Here is a 6,000-nt window from a genome sequence, read left to right on the forward strand (position 1 = left end):
TTATGACATGAGACAGATGGGTACAGGTTTTATGCCAAGTAAATAGGTATCCTGAGGGATGGGGTCTTGGTAGCACCACTCTTACTTATCAGTGTTTGGTGTCTTAGCTATTGGTGTGAGTCTGGTTAAGAGGATTTATAGGTTACCTGATCTAGATTTAACTAAAAGAGCCCTTGCAAAATTGGACACATGGCTTAGAAAGATTCCTGCCATGAAACACTCCGACGGAAGATAAACTAACAACGCAAACAGAAGAGAATAGCGGAGTGAAGGTAAGCTAACAAGGCAAAGCAGAAATGCCTGGCAGGGCTGATGCGCCCGTCTCTCACCCCAGCAAGGGCTCATCTGACAAGCTGCACTAGGAAGTGAAAAAACAAGCACCTAATCAGATCTGACAAGAGGTCAGTGACACAAACTGAGATATCACAAGGACTAGTTGAAATTAGGATTTACATCCATCACCTGTACCCAACTTTGTTCTAAGCACAGAGTGTGCCCTAAGAAATGAATCCGTGGCAGTCAGACGAGAGGTAATTTATGGAGAGAGAAATATGTTGGGAGTGCAGACTTTTCACTGATAGGGGTTTGCTACTAAAGGGCCTGGAGACAGCTGCCTCACAGCCTCCAGCACCGGGCCTGGCACACAGCGGGGCTCTGGAAGCTCGCGTGGGGCTGACCTGTTCTGTGTACGTGTGTGTTTCTATGAGGTTTTTATGACTGTGTAAGTGTTCCGCTCACCTCCCTTATTTGGAGTACTCTCCCCCCTCCTCCTGCCCCCTCCCCCAACTTTTCCTCTCATTTATCCTCTCCTGCCAGTGGGTGCCCCTGCCTGACCCTCATTAACTCAAAGTGTAAAAACCATTTGTCTACAGGCCCCTTTCCCCCTCCTGCCCCAGCTGGTGGCTGGGGCCAGCGCCTTCTTTCCTCCCATCGGCTGTCTGCACTCAGACCTCTGTGGTTTATGAGCTAGATCCGAATCTGCTGGGCCCCATGGAACAGGCAGGACTTGTTAGGGGACAGCCTCAGGTCTGCTCAGAAGACCTATAAAGAGTGAGCAATGCCCCCTGGGGGAGCCCAGATCTGCCCCTTATTCCTTAGAAGCTGACAGGGCTGTCTGAGAAGGCTGTACAGGTTGTATACTGCACACCTCCAAGGACCCCATCCTTAAGGACAATGATATAGATGGCACTCCCTCTCTGGGACTGTGTGGGACACAAGCAGTGCAGCTTTGCGTGGACATTCTTTTCAGTTCTCTCCTCTCCACCCCTGCCCTAGCCTCCAGAGTAGCTCCTGCCCCAGGACTTCTGGCCCCACCCTTCTCACCTGGAAGGGGTGACAGGGAGGAAGGAACACTAAGTGTTTGCTATGATGTCTAAGAGGTGATGGATCAGGAAGAGTGGCTGTGGAGCGAGGCCAGTGGCCTTTGGATAGCAGACTGCCCTTAAATGAAGAGGGAGCCTGCCAAGAGTGGGAGTACATGGCTCCTGAGGGCTGTGCATGCCATCCCCAAATCCTGTGGGGTCTCCCGCAGGGAGGGGACCTGTGCCCTCCTCTGGCACAGTCTCAGCAGGCTGCCCAAGGGGTTGGTTGCTTGCCTTCCTTGAGGTAGCCCAGCAGTGTAGGCAGTGGTGAGCAGAGTGGGGCTGGGGCGGGGCCGGGGGGGGGGTCCCTCCTCCTCTCTCATGCTGGCAGGGGCCCAGAGGAATCCAGGAGTTAGAAGTGGATCCAGGGTTTGTGGCTGGGAGCCCAGCCTGGCCCTGCACAAGAAGGCGTTTGAGTTTTCATTACTCAGGGGGAGCCACAAATTGTCTTGACGAGCGTGGTTAGGTTTATGTAACGTAAACACCTCAGCACACAGTATCTCCCTTGCGGGGAGGACAGGTGGGGGCCTCATATGCTGGCTGCCGGAGGCAGGGGGTGGGGACTGGCTGGTCTCACCTACAGGCTGGGTAGGGGCCACCCAAGCAGGGTGCCAGGCTGGTGCAGAGTCTGAAATTCCCCCATCATGCTTTACCCACTGGCTTCAGCAACCACATCACCTGGCTCCTTATTTAAAGGCTAGCCCACACTCCACTTCCAATGGAGGGTAACTGAGCAGGTGTCCCCATCAGGGTAAGTTAGCCAAGACTCTGTCTTTCTTCCTGAACCCTTACCAACTTTGATGGGCCAGAGCATCCTCAGGGACCTAAAGCGAAACAGGTGATGGTCCTTATTTAGGGGTTGGTGTGGGGATTGTGGGATAGGCTCCACGAGTCTCCGGCTCTGTTCTAGGTCAGTTGTGTCAGAGGCAAGGGCCTGGAGTGAGTGTTGGGGGAGCAGAACTGGGGATAGATGCAGTGCCCTCCTCGGCTTCTTTTAGGGAGACTATCTTGCTCCTAGGTGCAACACAGGCCTGACCTGGTGCTCCTCGGGTGGGCTGCCTGGGTGGCCGTCAGCTGCCATGGGCTGCCTGCCCCCCTTCCTTCACGACTGTCCCAGCCCAGGCCCTCACTGGCCCCTGTGGTGGCTGCTCTGGGACTCACTCAAAGCCACCGTTGACCTGCCTCCCCACCCACATGGGTAAAAATAGATGTTTCTACCACGGCCACCTCCGCAGCCTCAACTTTCTCCTACTTGAGCCCCTGCCAGTGCTCACTCAGTGAGTGGAGCCTGAATCGCAGGGCTGAGCCTGGCGTCAGGGCCCTGCTGAGAAGACCGGCTGTTCCTGAATGCCCCATTGTTCCTGGAGGTGACCCTGTGTGTCCCTCCTCCAGGCCTGGGCCCCGCACTGTTCACCTCCAGGTCTCTTCCCATTCCCTTTGGCTTTGTGCCAGTCCAGCCCCTCAGCTCTTTGCCCTCCACCTCGATGAGGAGGCATGGGCCCCTCCTCACAGGGCCAGCTTTATGGATGTGTGACCTGTGCACAGGGCCTTGTGCCGAGAAGGGCCCTGCCTTTGCCTTAATGCTCTCCTGTCGCTGCCTGAAATTCTTAATACTTTTTGAATAAGGGGCCCTGCATTTTTATTTTGAGGGCCAAGGAATGACCATAGAACACAAGGAGCTCCCTATGAGGGGAGGCTTCCTGGAGGAGGTGGCCCAGGGGGTTGGACTTTCAGAGCTCTGAGAATGCCTCCGCCTGCCCACCAGAGCTCTACTTCCTTAGGGGTGGGTGCATATTGCCCTCTCAAGGCTCCTAGTTTACAATGACACCTGTGGGGAGCCAGGAGGAGAGCATATGAGGAGCCAGAGGAGCATATGAGGAGAGGTCTTTCCAGTTCCCTTCAAATCCTGAGTTGCTAGAGTGCTCATGGGCAGAGACAAATGGCAGAGAAGGTGAGCCCTGGGACCTGTGTGAGGTCAGCGCTCTGGTTTGGAAACCACCCCCTCCTCATTGAAAGCGTGGCTGTAGGATGCTGGCTTGTCTCTTGCATCTTCCTTTGGCCTGGCAAGGGCAGCCAGATATTGGGGGAGCCTCTCATGGTACTTCTGCCATGCAGAATCCTGGGAAACCTCTGCATGGCCTCTGAGGAGCAAATTAAACCCTGGCCTGTCAGGGGCTGTGTCCATAGCGCTGCTCTGCCCCTGGACAGCCCACCATCCCTCTCCCCAGTGAAGTCTGTGAGGGGCATTCCCAGGGAAGGGTTGGACCCCACACTTGGGGGAGGCCATTGGGGTTGCAAAGTAGTTCCTGTGTGCACTTTTCAGCCACAGCCTATTGGATCATACTGTGCTGGGGAGACAGCAGCACCCCTACTCCCCGTGCATCTAGTCCAACCCCCTGAGGTCAGAGGCAGCAAGGAAGTTGCCTAAACCTGCACAACCAAGCAGGGGGAGAGAGAAAACAGGGCTCCACACTCTGTCTCCCAGGTTGCCAGTTTGTGTGAGTGCCACCACTGCATTTATGTAGTCACTCAGTCAATCAGCATTTATGGGCTGGGTGCTGAGCACAGAAGCTTGTGTAAGGAGGACAGATAAATGAGGCAGATGCTACCTTCGGGGTAGCAGATGGATAGACCTGTGCAAACAAGTGTCCTTGTGCCCTGCGAGGCTGTCTTGGGCAAGTGGGGGCAGGGGTGTTGTGGTCAGTCCTACTGGAGTGTGGGCGCTCCCTGGGAAGGCTTTAGGGGGAAAGACTTCTCCCCAGGGCTTGTGGAATGGGGAGGATGGGGGAGGGAGGAGGTGACACTGAGGGCTGAGGAGGCTTGGGTTGGTAGGGGGACCTCAGCATCCAGCCCTCCATTGAGAGTGCCCCCAAGGACTGGGCCGGACCTCTGCTTGACTTCCCCTCTCACCTCTGGACTGCCGCTTCCCCAGCTACTTCCAGACGATGTGTCCTCCTTGCTTCCCCAGGTACCCACCTTCTCCTCCCCTCCCTGTCACCTCCACTCCAGAAAGAAGCCTTCACTTTCCCCACCTGCCTCTCTCCTCTCAACATCCAGCATCTGCTGGGGAAATTGGGCCATTTGAAGAATAAAGGAGAAGGCAGGAGGGAGTAAACTCCCGTCTGAGAGCCCAGCCCACAGCTGGGGTGAAAACCTGTTCCTTGTTAACACCATGAGTTGGGACCAGAATGGGGGGGGGGGGTGTCGTGCCTCCTCAGTCCTCCCGCAGGGACTAAGAGGTGAAAAGCATGCTGGGAGATGTTAGCTGGAGTTATTGGGAGCAGATGGGAAGGGATGGTGGGAGGGGCAGGGACGTGAAGGAGGAAGAGGTCAGCCTAGGCGTGGGGGTTGGTGGGATTATTCGTGGGAAAAGACTGGGCAGACCCTCACCCAGACCACTGGGGTCCTGAGCCAGTTCTTTAGAAATATCTCTTTCATGGGAAGTTCTTTGGTCTGGACTGAAGGGAATTCCAGATTTAGGGTACAGAGAAGCAAGAGCCATGTCTATCTAGGGAGTGCCCCAGCAGAAGCCCCAGCATGTGGACACTGGGGACACTGCCCACACTACCATACCCCTCTCTTGAGCTCCTCAGGGCACCAGCGGGGGTGGCGTAAATGGTGAGGGCAAGCGTTAAGGTCCGGACGGTGTACAAGGAAGCTGGGATCTGCTCCACCAGAAATGGGAGGACCTGGGGGGAGCAATGAGGTAGGTGTTCAACATGGGTTGGGGAGGCTGTCAAGGGCATTGCGGGTCGATGAGCAGCATGCGGAGGGTTGATAGAGATAGTGACAGTGATGTTGGTGGTGAGGAGGTAATAATGGCAGAGACTGATGTCTTCAGCTCAGCTCCACTTGGATGCCCGCTTTTTTGGGGTGGGGTGGGGTATCAGGCTGGTGAATCTTCCCTGGCTTTCCCTTCACCTGGGTCCTACTCCCTCATCTCCAGTCCTCGGGAACACTTCGGACTTAGCTGGGCAGAGTCTTGGTCTTCACCCTTAACCCCTGCAGACCTCAGCCCTTAGCCCAGGGTTGATTGATCGTCTCTGCAGAGTGCAGAGGTGTGGTGTCAAAGTGCCCCGCCACTTCAGAATCCAAGCAACTTGGGTTTTGGAGGAAGGGGTGGGGCCAGGAAGGGTGGGGTCAGGGCTACAGTTGAGATCCCCCCTTGGCCTCTGCTCTTCAGCCAGGCACTCGTCCCGCTTAACCCAGGCCCAGGCAGGCCCCCGGCCTGCACTTCCTGTGCCACATGGCTTGGGCCCAGATTCCTCCTCCAGTGTTTTAATTAGATCCTGAGCTCATTAGCTGCCCAAATGCCTTCCAGACACCCCACAGCTGCTCGGGCCCTCCCCACACCTGCCCATCCAGCTGGGCCTCCCCCACACCTGGAAGACATTGAGGCCTGTAGCCAGGGCCCCAATTCCAGCCCCTCCCTGTGGCCTTGAACAGCGAGGACCAGGAGAGGACCAGCCAAGGGAGGATTGGGGCCACAGGAGGGGCCCCTGCAGGGGAGCCTGGGAAGTGAGTTGTGGCCACAGCACAGGAGACAGAGTGGTAGAGGGGGAAGAAGAGGACAATGCCCCCTGCCTGTCATGGCCAGGGGAGTGGGTCTCTAGTCCTCTTCTGCCTCACCATGCTGAGG

Source organism: Acinonyx jubatus, chromosome A3 (assembly GCF_027475565.1).
Source record: "Acinonyx jubatus isolate Ajub_Pintada_27869175 chromosome A3, VMU_Ajub_asm_v1.0, whole genome shotgun sequence".
In the NCBI taxonomy this organism is placed as follows: Eukaryota; Metazoa; Chordata; class Mammalia; order Carnivora; family Felidae; genus Acinonyx; species Acinonyx jubatus.